Raw genomic sequence first — 11,610 nt, 5'->3', positions numbered from 1 at the left:
CAGTTAAACGAGGTATTTCAGTTTGGCTTGTTTTTTCTTTTTTGGGGGGTTGTTGGTTTTTTCTAGTTCATTGCACCGGCTTTTGCTTTATTTCACTTCATTATCCCTCGTGGCTTAGTGGCACGTTGTTTCGGGTGTTTTAGGCATTTCTTGCATATTTCTATCGGCGTGTTGCTTTTGTTTCGGCTCATTTGCATTCAGTTGTTATTTCCATACGCCATGCGTTTATTTGTTCTGTTCGTTAGTCTAGCATATTCTTACTTAGGCTGTTTTCCCGCCTAGGTTTGGGCTTTTGCTCGTTTGTCGAGCACAAATTGGCGGTTGCCACATGTCGTATCGGCTCTAGTTTTGGTTTAGCTCGTGTGTCGAGCTCATTCTGGCAGTTGCCGTGTGTCGGCCTTTGCTAAAACTTTCGCTCGTGTGTCGAGATTCTATGTTTCATGCCGTGTGTCGGCTCCAGTTGTTGTTCGCTCGTGTGTCGAGCACAAATTGGCTGTCGCCGTTTGTCGGCTAAGGTTAAAACTTTATTCGCTCTAGTTGTGTATCAGCTCGTGTGTCGAGCACAATTTGGCAGTTGCCGTGTGTCGGCTTTAGCTAAAACTTTTGCTCGTGTGTAGAGCTTCTATGTTACATGCCGTGTGTCGGCCTTAGTTTGTGTTTTTGCTCGTGTGTCGAGCGTTATTTGGTTGTTGCCGTGTGCCGGCCGAAGTTATGGTTCTGCTCGTGTGTCGAGTGTTTATTGGCCGCTGGTTGCCACGTGACTTTCGTTCTTGTATCTAGCTTTATTGTACCTTGCCTTGTGTTGGCCCTAGTTGTGTATTTGCTCGTGTGTCGAGCGCATATTAGTCGTGGGTTTCCATGCGTGTACATAAGCCTTAGGCTTTCGCTCGTGTGTTTAGCTCTCATGTATTATGCCATGTTTCGGATCAAGGATTTATATTTGCTCGTGGGTCTATTACCGTTTTCAGCCAACGTTTTTTGGCGTTGTTAAGCTTGGAAAGCTGCCATGTGCAGGCTTTAGGTGTGTTGCATCTCGTGTGTCGAGTACCAAGTTTTTCGTACGCCGCGTGCAGGTCTTGGCCCATTTGTTGCTTACTCCAAATTTTAAGGCATTATGTGTAGACTTTCACGGCTAAGATCTTTCGTCCTTACATTTGCGCAAATCTCGTATAGTGGTCGTTTGTTGGCTTTACGCTCCCGTGTTCTTCGGAGTTTGTGTTTTTGGTTTCCTCGTGTGTCGTGTCGGCTTTAGTCTATGGGCGTTCTTGTTTTGTTTGTGGGGTTTGTAGCTCACAGCTGTTGCCCGTTGTCCGGCTCTAATTTGCGTTCGTTCATTAGCAGTATATTGTTTTCGTTAGTCAGTGTTTGTATTCCGCTGTGTTAATTTTGTTTCTTTTGTATTCTCAGTCTTTTTGTTTCAGTTTTACAAACAAATAAACAAAGTAATAGAGTAGTCGCTTTACCTATTGTGCACTGTCCACATTATGCGTTTATGTTGTTTATAACAGTGATTCGTTTCGTATACAATATGTTTTTTGCTCTTCTCACCTCATTCCGTGTAATGTTTGCTCAAGGTTCTTGTTCGTTTTATGCGTTCAGTGGAATGAGAGTGAGTTGTTTTATTCGTTTCTTTTCCCCAGCTGGAGGCTTTGAAAAAAGAAATCCAGGATCTCAAAGATTCTAACGACGAGAAGTCGGTCGACGTAGCTCTTCGTCATGTTCGTCAACTGCTATCGCGTCCCCCCTCCATCTTCGACGCCTTTGCGACCATGGCGGCTTTGGAGCAGCTTGCTGACGTCGCAAGGGAGAAGGGCCACGAGCGTGCCAATCGTTTCGCTATTGTACTCCGTCAAACCAGGCCACTTATGGGTTCCTCGTCTTTGCAGCAGGTGCTCCTTAAACTAGTGGGTTCCGATGAGGAGGTGGCAATTGCGAAAGAAATTCAAAAGGCGGTGAAACAGGCCCCTGGGGTTTGGCCTCGATCCACCGCAGCATTCCAGCCGCCTGGTGCTTCCTGTCAAGCGGCGCCTGTAGTGTGCTTTAATTGTGGCCGTCGGGGTCACATTGCTAGATCTTGTTGGAGGCCACAAAGTGCTCGCAAATTTCGAGGAGCTAAAAGAATGTAATGTTCTGTTTTGGGCTCAATAAAATGCTTTCCTTTGTGTCAAAGATGTTGTGTTTTTTGTTTATTATTTAAAAAAACGGATTTATATAGCAATTCTTTACACTTATTTCCAGTTTTTTACCCACACTTTCTTTATCCCATCGTAGCTTACACATTTCCCCTCCACTCTCCTAGCCGTGATCAGAAGGGTAATCTCAGTTACACCCTATAATCCGTTTACGATGGATTCCTGGTCCGGCTCGGTTAGTGGGGTTCTTTTTCCCTCTCGCTCAGTTTATACGTTCTTTTTACGTTAAGTTTGTTTTTTCCGTTCTCCTTGTTAAGTTGTTTCTCTTTCTGTCGATTTTTTGCGTAGGAGTTTTCAACCTTCTGCCAGTCCTACTTTAAACACCGTCCAAAATCTGTTTTATGGTGCGACAGGGAAAACAACCCCACTAACTGGGCTGGGCCTCTTCCGTCTGTAGAGATGGTTGCTGATGGCCAGGTTTTCGCCTCCCCGGATATGCTTAGATTTCGTCATCCAGAATCGTTCGTGGCTGGCAACCTTACCATGTGTCAAGACCAATGGGAGTTAATCTCTGTGGGTTATGATAAAAGAGATTTCGTGCTGGCCGTCATTAGAGAGGGTGTGGATATTTTTGATTTCTTCACTCCCTTCAACGGCACTTTTCAAGGTAAATCCTATCGCAGTGATTTGCCTCCCCGAATGTGTTTCCCGAACTCTCCTGCTTGTCAACCGTTTCAAGAATTCATCACTGCGACCATTATGTACAGGATCGCCAACGGTTCGATCAATGTCATCGGCCGTGTCAACGAAGTTGAACCGCCTTATTTGGTTATGCCGATTACAGTCGAGCCAAGTAAACCTCGTATGTGTCATGATGAACGTTTTCTTAATTGTTGGATCAAAGATTGTCCTTTTAAACTTGATTACCTGACAGACCTTTGCCGCTATGTAGACCCAGGCCACTATCAGACTACATTCGATGATAAAAGCGGTTATGATCATATCTGTCTCCACCCGCGCAGTTCTACCTTCTTTGGTTTCCAGTGGCAAGGCTGGTATTTTACATACGCCTCTCTCCCTTTTGGCTGGAAAGCTAGTGCTTTTGTCTACAACACCGTTGGCATGACTGCAACCCATTTTATTAGATCGCATGGCGTACCCTGTTCACAGTACATTGACGACCGTCATGTTGGGCAGTTACGTTTACGTTCGCGAGCTAACAGCGAGTATGCTTTCTCCAACTTTCAGTTAGCTCAAATGGCCGCATTCATCGCTTGTTATGTTGTCATTTCCTTGGGGTACTTCATTGGCCTCAAGAAAAGTTGTTTGTCTCCTTCAATGGCCAGGCGCTTTCTGGGTTATGTTTGTGATATTCGGAGAAGCAGGCCTTTCTCCTCCCTCAAGATAAAAAAAGAGAAATTTGCAGTACTAAGAGAAGCCATCCTGAGCAAGAAATATGTTTCTCTTTAAACTCTCCAAAAGTTCGCCGGTAAAACTACTTCTTTTTCCCTGCACGTCCCAGCAGCCAAATTATACACCAATTCTGTGTACCAGGCTATTTCCAAAGCTGCTAAGGCTGGCTCTCGCCAAGTTAGGCTATCTCCTGCTCTCCAAAAAGAGATATCCTACTGGCGTTTCCTTGATAGTTGGCAAGGTTTCCTGCCTTGGAGAAGCGAGTCTCACTTGCAGGTTCGTTTGTTTTTGGATGCCTCTAATTTTGGTTGGGGTGGATGTCTGTTTAACCCCGGTCGACCCGATGTCGTGGTTATTGGGATGTTGCCGATCGAGAACGCCCCATCATCGTTAAGGAAACTCAAGCCCTTCGTCTCACATTGGATAATCTCCTTCATCGCTTTGCAACTACTAGAGTGGACGTGTTTGTAGACAACAAAGCTCTGGTGTCTAGTTGGGGGAACCAGGTCTCAAGGTCCGCGGACGTTTCTGACATTATGAAGTCAATTTTCCAGTTTTCTTTCAGCAGAAATCTCTCTCTCTCTCTTTGCAATATGTTCCTTCAAAAAGTAACCCTGCGGATTCTCCTTCTCGCATACTTTCCGATCTTGACGATTCACTTGACGCCCAGCCGTGGAAATTGGTGGAGTCAGCCTTCGGACCTCACACCATCGACTTAATGGCTCTTCCTTCCAACGTCAAGTTGGACCGCTCAGGTCATCCTTTAAGATTTTTCTCCCCTTTTCCATGTGTGCAAGCAGAAGGAACAAATGTGTTCTCTCAGGCATTATCTTCTGGCGAAAATGCCTATGTGTTTCCACCGTTTTCACTTATTGGTCCACTCCTGCGGTTCCTAGCGTCGCAACCATGCCCCTTCACCATGGTCGTCCCAGATGTCTCCCCAAGAAGGTACTGGTGGCCGCTCCGCCAGCGTCAAGCTGTCGCTTCATTCAAATTGGCTCGAATGGGGGATAATTCCATTCTTCTGTTTCCTGCTAAAACAGGCCATGCAGCATGGGTACACAGACCACTTCAATGGGACCTTTGGGTTTTTCGCTTCGCTTCTGCTGAATAATTGGTGCCCTTTTCAACTATGAACTTAGGGGAACTTGCTTGTTCTAGCTGCATAATTGTATTTTGTAATATGAGATTAAGTTTATTTATTTTTTGTTACCGTATCTGTTCGAATCTCATTAAATGCACATTTGTTTTGTTCTTGCAATCTGTGTTTTGTTTTCTTTCTTTTTCTCTTTGAGCCTTGTGCTTATCTTACTTTTAGTCTCTTGCTTGTTTAGGTCCTTCCCCAAGTGGCAAGAATCTGGGTCCCCGCAGTCAGTTGCCCAGACTGTTCTTATCCAAACGACGCCTCTTTTGCATTTTGCCAGCAATGCGGATACGTACGAAAGAAACAATCCGGGGTACCAGACTCTCAAAAAGTCCATTTAGACCTTCCTGCCATTGACGACCGTCTTGAAGCCCTTCGCAAGATAAAGAGCGATAAACCTTACCAGAAACAAAAATCCAGCCTTCTCCAGGAACTTGGGAACTCCAGGAACTCGTTTTGATGAGAGAGGAACAAGCCAAGGCCCGGGTTTGTCCAAAACAGGCTGTCCCTATTTTCTTTGAGAAGCTGTCTAAGCTGTGTTTGTACCTGAGGAGTTTAGTTTTTTGTAAAAATACATCCCCTGTACAATGTTATCTCTATGCTAGGGATTTAGCTTTTTTCTGCCTTGATTTCTATTCTGGGGATCGTGGCTCAAACCTGGGTAGGATTTTAACGAAGGAAATTGCTTCTCTCCCAGACGGGGGTGGGTTTTTGTTTCGCCATACTTTTGGTAAAACCCTGAGGGGTGGCGGAAAATCTAACACCTTCATGGTTAAAAAGTGCCCAGACCCCAAGACTTGTCCCGTGGCTAATCTAACGTTGTACGTGAAATTATGTGACCTTATGTCTGTCAATTTAAGAGAAGGTTATTTGTTCAGAGTATTAAACAGCAAAAATGCAATTTCTGAAGACCCTTTCGTGGGTTCTGCCGTTGCCAACAGGCTATTTTTACACCTGCGCTCTGCTGGCATTTATAATGGAGAAACAATGCATAGTTTTAGGAGCGGGTGCTCGATTACTCTGTCCTTGCTGGGCGTACCCTCTGAGGATGTAGCCAGGCATGTGGGGTGGTCCTCTATCGTTACAGCCGAGTACTATTCTCAAACGGGAAAGGTGATGAATTCGGATGCAGTGGCAACTTCATTGGCAATGAGCACAGGCCCAACTACAGAAGGGGGAACTCCGCCTGCTTGCATGGTTTCTCGGGTCTTCTTAGAGAAGAATGAAATGGGGAACCTCTCCTTAGCCTTTCCCTAGGGTTGGGGTATGGAAAGGGGGTTTTCTGAGTTATGGGGGAGAAATCCGTCTGTGAGCTCCTTTTTTCTATGGTTGCAAGGTTTTTTTTTTTTTGGCAAAGGATCTGAAGTAGCAAGATGCGTGAGCAGACGAAGGCCACAATATTTTCCCATAACTTAACCACGCCAGACAATGAGCGGCATACTAATGAATGAGAATGGTATACTATTTTCATTCATGATTATGCCGCGGAATTCCAGAATGCGTGGATTACATAACCCTGTTTGTTTAACGTTGGTTACGTAATAAAGTGACAAATTACCATGTGCAATGTCTCATCATTTAAGGATCCGGCTGCTTAGATTCGGGGCATTTCAAAAGAAATTCGCTAGCCCGTAAGTCAGGTGAGATTTTCGACCCTCCCACCTCCCCTTCGGCGACGTAATCATAGCTAGCGTCAGTTTCGCATCCAGCCGCTCATTGCCTCGGCCACAATATTTTCCCATAACTTAACCACGCCAGACAATGAGCGGCATACTAATGAATGAGAATGGTATACTATCAATTGATACATATTATTTGACAGTATCCACCAAAGGAAAATGTCTTTTTTTTATTTGTAATATTAATGTAAGGAAATTTAGAGTTGGCTGAGTTTCTTTTTTGATTGTTTTAGGCATGAAGTTATGCACCATAAGATTGTTCGGGAAAGATACGAGCAAGGGAAAGAGAAAGATATGATGGGATTTTACCACTGTACAGTAGCGTGTAATGTGGCCTGGTGTTCTCAACAAAATCTACCAGATATTGGTAAGGAAATAGAATCATAGTGTAGCTGACTAAAATCATTAGTGATGAACTTATTAATTAAATTAACAAACAGGTGCCCTTATCTATATGATGTTCCCTAGTTGAAAATGTCATAATACCTGACAAAATCTTTAGTGGTTAATTAGGGCAACATAGTCCTGAGTGTAATTTTAGTTTCTTTGTTTTCAGCCATGAAAAAAAGAACATCCAAATGTCACTGTTGAGACTCCGAATAAGCAAGAGGAAGCAAAGCAAGAAACAGGCAAGGAAGATGTCTTGTTCAACTATCATCAGGCAAAGCTTGCATTGGCTCTCATTATGTTTGAGGTTGTTGATGCCATTAAAGAAGGAGACGGTGAGAGAATTCACAACCTTTACAAGATTGCCCTGCTTTTGTACCAGCCCATGGAAAGACCAAGTTAGTCCATGGGCCTAGACCCAAAATTTAAGCATTTCTTACCATTCGGTGGGACAAATGCTAACAGCATGCAAGTGATGGTGTTCAATTTCCATGTTATTGAATCTTGTGGTTAACAAATATTTTGCTGTATCTCAGTGCACCAACGCTTGACAAGTTGAAAAATTGGCAGAGACAAATTTTGTCGCGATTTTTGGTAGAACCAAACAAATTTTGTCAGTCTAGTGCGTGCTGACCCTTTGTTGCTTTTTTTCTTTCCTGTATATATATTTTTTGTTCCTAGCTAATGCAATTCAATCATTTGTAAGCTGCTGTGGTCTTCTTTGGTAATTTCCTATATTGATGATCTGAAATGATGGTTTGTTATTTTTTGTTCTCACATCAAAATCTAGTTCTCTAAAAATGGTTACATGTGATCTCAGGAGTCATGGGCTCGTGGTGATCTTACACCCTTTAATCGAATATGTTTATCCGCATATCATTGCTTGTATTCTTGTTTTTTCTTTCTTGAATTCGTTCAACTCCAACAGAGGCAGTTGCTATTTCTACTACCGTATTTACTCGAATAAGCGCCGCGGCGCTTATTTAATTTTTCGCACTTCAAGTGCGGCGCTTATTCGAGGGCGGCGCTTATTTGAGGGCGGCGCTTATGCGAGTAAATACGGTATGCCAGTGGAGGCTTCACCTTGTTTGACTGCAACTGGTTATAGAGTACCACAACAGATTTGTCTGTAGAAGGCAGTGAATGCCTCATCATTAAGAAAGCGCTGTCAATTACTTTAGCCAATATCAACAGCATGATGTGGTGGTGCAAGGCATCATTGACATATTTATACGTAGATATTGCTGCTGGCTTTCCCAGTAGCTTGCATGATGCCCGAGCACTTGAAAACTTGTTGATTTATGACAGAGCAGAACAGGGGGACATTCTCGCAGAGCGAATTCATGTAATTGGGGGTCACAAAATACAGCCCTATTTGGTGGGGGATAGTGCTCACCCGCTTTCAAGCTGGCTTCAGACAGAAACCCTACCCAGAGGGTAAAAGTGATCCATGTGAGATCCAATTTAACAAGCAGCTGTCTGCTGCAAGAGTAAAGGTGGAGTGCGCATTTGGAGTATTAAAAGGCTGATGGTGTATATTGTCTTTTATTGAAGAAGCAAGTGTAGCAAGGGTTTCCAAGCTTATTGTAGCTTGCGCTGTGCTTCAAAAAATGTTTGCATTCTTCGCAGAGATGAATGGGACTTGGGTGCTGGAGATGATGGAAACGATGGACAAAACCCCAATGGCAAATGATTGGCGATGGAGACGCTATCAGAGAAATTCATAAGGAAGATCTGTAGATGTCAGACACCGAATGCGCTATGAAACAAATTCATCAAAATATTGTTTTATTTTACACGAAACTATGCCACGCACACTTACCAACGAGTTGCGTTACAAGACTTATAATGACTCATAATGTAAACACTAATATTTTTCCTCTAAATAGTAATTTAGATCAAGTTCAACAGGTGATCTAGTATTTGGAGACTTCACTTACATGTAAATGTTGTGGAATACGACTCAAAAGACGATGAGTCCATCATTGTCATGAATCCACACCTTACTGGTCAGTTGCCTGATTTGTCAGAACCATGAATACTCAAAACGGCGACAAGGGTATTTTCTATGAAATGCCAAGTCATTTAAACTGGAACTGATTCACAATGATAAAAATGAAAAGCGCTGAAAAAGGTGAGCAACCAAAGGAAGTCAAGAAAGGGAAAGCGACCCCTGAAATTACCTGCAACTAACTGTAATAAGAGATTTCTATCCAAAGAGGAGGTAGTGGAGCAGTTGAAAGAAGAGAGCAGGAAGAGAAAAATGCAGAGACCACAGAAAATTAGTGGAAAGAAAAGTTCCCATCAGAGGCCCTGGAACTGACCAATGAAGATCAAACTGACCTTGCCAAGATTTTCTTGAAAAATGAAGATGTACCTGTCGATATGGTATACCTATGGGAACAGCAGGCAAAAAAGTACAATTTAACAGTCCTTCAGGCTACAGGTGGCACCCATAAGATGTTTTTTTAATAAATATTTTTCTTTTGTTGTTTGTTTTTCAATTTCAATTCAAGGCGCTATGTATAGTTTCTTTTTTGCTCAATGGTCCTGGTCTTCGTGGCTGTAAGGGGAGAGGGGATGTGTCTCCCATATATAACCTACAAGAGCATGTTATTTTATTGTTATTATTATTATTGAGCATTTCTGACTCCGAGGATTTTTCATTTGACCAAAGCACTGATGAATAAATGGAACTTTGCAATGACCAGTCTTTCATGGAATTGCTGGACACGTCTGAATGGGATGTTGAATCAACTATGTTTGAAGAGCAATCTGCAATTGATGATGGACAGTTAGTCTATCTAACGGTTTTTGAGTACAAGCCACCAGTAAGCTACCAAGATCCGAACAGGTTGCTATCGCTTCCTATTTTAACATAAACAGGGGCATTGAGAGTCAGTGGGGTGAGTTTGCGAGGTCTGCTTCAATGACATCATCACCCATGTTTACATGATCATCAAGGCAGATGAAACCTTGACATTTCCAGGAAATTTGCAGAGGTTGTACGTACCACTTCTTCCAGCCTTTGAGAGAAATGGAAGAACTGGTCGGGCTTGTATAACGTGACAATAGGCGCAAGAGTCAGTATCGTCATAATGCCTTCAACAGAAGCCAGGCTGCCAGAGAAGCAATAATTCTTTTGGGAAATTAGCAATGGTCGGTACCATGAGATCAGAACCTTGCCTACGGGAGGTTGCGGAGGGGTTGATCGTAGTGGATAAAAAATGGAATGCCCCTAAAGCAACAAAAATTATATTTTTTCATTGTATTTGTAATCTTGCTTGTTTCTTGGCCACTTGCCTGACTTAGTTGAAGCAATTGATGGGAATTGTTGGATAGCCTAAATATATTGATAAAAAACATTGTTTACAGTCACCACTTGAATGGCAGTATTTCTTATTGCAAGAGTCACCTTTGGTACTTTCAGTCCAGGTATGTATCCAATAAAGTTCTACAGCCATGACGTCACATTGCGTGGTAACAAAACCCTTGACTCTGAACAAACCGACAGATTACAGTAATGGCGGCACTCTCAATATTATCGCTAGTTTCTTTCTTCGGTAAAAAACAGAAATCATTAACAAGAGGAGAAAACCACTACAAGTCCAATCGCATAGAAGTTTTACATACGTTGATGGAATTATATGGGGAGAAGTCCATGCAAGTATGAGGAGAAAAGTATAGAAAGTAACAGTAAGTTACGCACTCAATCGTGCACAATATTGCTAATTTTTCAAGTTATCTAAATGACACCTGATGACTTCATGGTTATAAACACTCTCTTTAAACAGTTTTTGACTTAAATTTGACACCTTTTTATCGTTGTGTATTCTTTAAGTTAAACGGTTTAGAGTTCAAACATTTCGAAAAAAGTTCAGCTCTCCAATTTGAAGTTGCAACTCGAACGCCTTGCTAGTTTTTTCCTTGAGGTGAAAACACCAAGAAAGCAAAATCTAATGCCACACATTTCCATCATTATAGATATATCTAGACGAGGAACAGAACATAAAGTCAACCAATTGTGAATGTCCAAGAGGAAAATTCAGCTCTGTTTATGCATGGTACATACAACCTAAGCCGAACAGATGTGGAGTGCCAATAGCGAAAACGGAAAGCTACCACCAACACAACGCTTCCTTCGGTGAGGGAAATGTTTTCACCATACAAACCCGCCTACAGCGCTCTTTTGATAGATCCAACATGCAAGGATAGTAATGAACTTTATGAGAACTTAAAAAAACTATGGGACATGTACAGGGCTGTATTGGCTCATGAGCACTGAACCTTAAAACATTTACAATCCTCTCCCAGTTGCTACCTTAGAGGAAATTATTTTTTTCTGAAGAATTTCTTCAATTGCAATTGCTGTCGAGAAACACAACAACTCTTCGCTCGGACAAGTCTGTCATAGATCTAATTAACTTGAGTGTAATTTCGTAACACCTAATAGAAAAAGTCCATAAGAATTGAAAACAGTTTATCAACAACTACCCCTAACCATAACAAAAGGCAAAGTTTGATATGTTGTGTTTTCCACCTAACCCGTCACCTCTCAATGCTGTTTATTTAAAGAACTTATCACAGATCTAAATATATGTACTGTTTGTTCTTGTTTCAGTAGAGGCCAAGCGGCAGCCATATATAGCCATAGGTACCTATTTGTAATTTAACGTTAACTTTACAGTAATCAGCCAACATCTAAGGCTGGGTAGAGGTTCAGAAAATGGCAACTATTCATGTCTATCTGAGACGGGTACATGAAGATATTGATGCATCTAACACAGTTCAATACAGGCCTCCTTCTAATAACAAGATAAATATCAACTTTAGGAACTCCAAAATAGATTGGAAA

At 42.3% G+C, this 11,610-nt stretch overlaps 1 pseudogene; it reads left to right on the top strand.

Moving 5' to 3' along the window:
• Positions 1–10,278: 10,278 nt before the first annotated feature.
• On the top strand, positions 10,279–11,101 carry LOC144648407 (uncharacterized; annotated as a pseudogene).
• Positions 11,102–11,610: the final 509 nt, after the last annotated feature.

Source organism: Oculina patagonica, chromosome 4 (assembly GCF_052425735.1).
Source record: "Oculina patagonica isolate OP01 chromosome 4, crgOcupat, whole genome shotgun sequence".
Taxonomy (NCBI): Eukaryota; Metazoa; Cnidaria; class Anthozoa; order Scleractinia; family Oculinidae; genus Oculina; species Oculina patagonica.
This window is presented reverse-complemented; position numbering and strand designations above follow the sequence as displayed.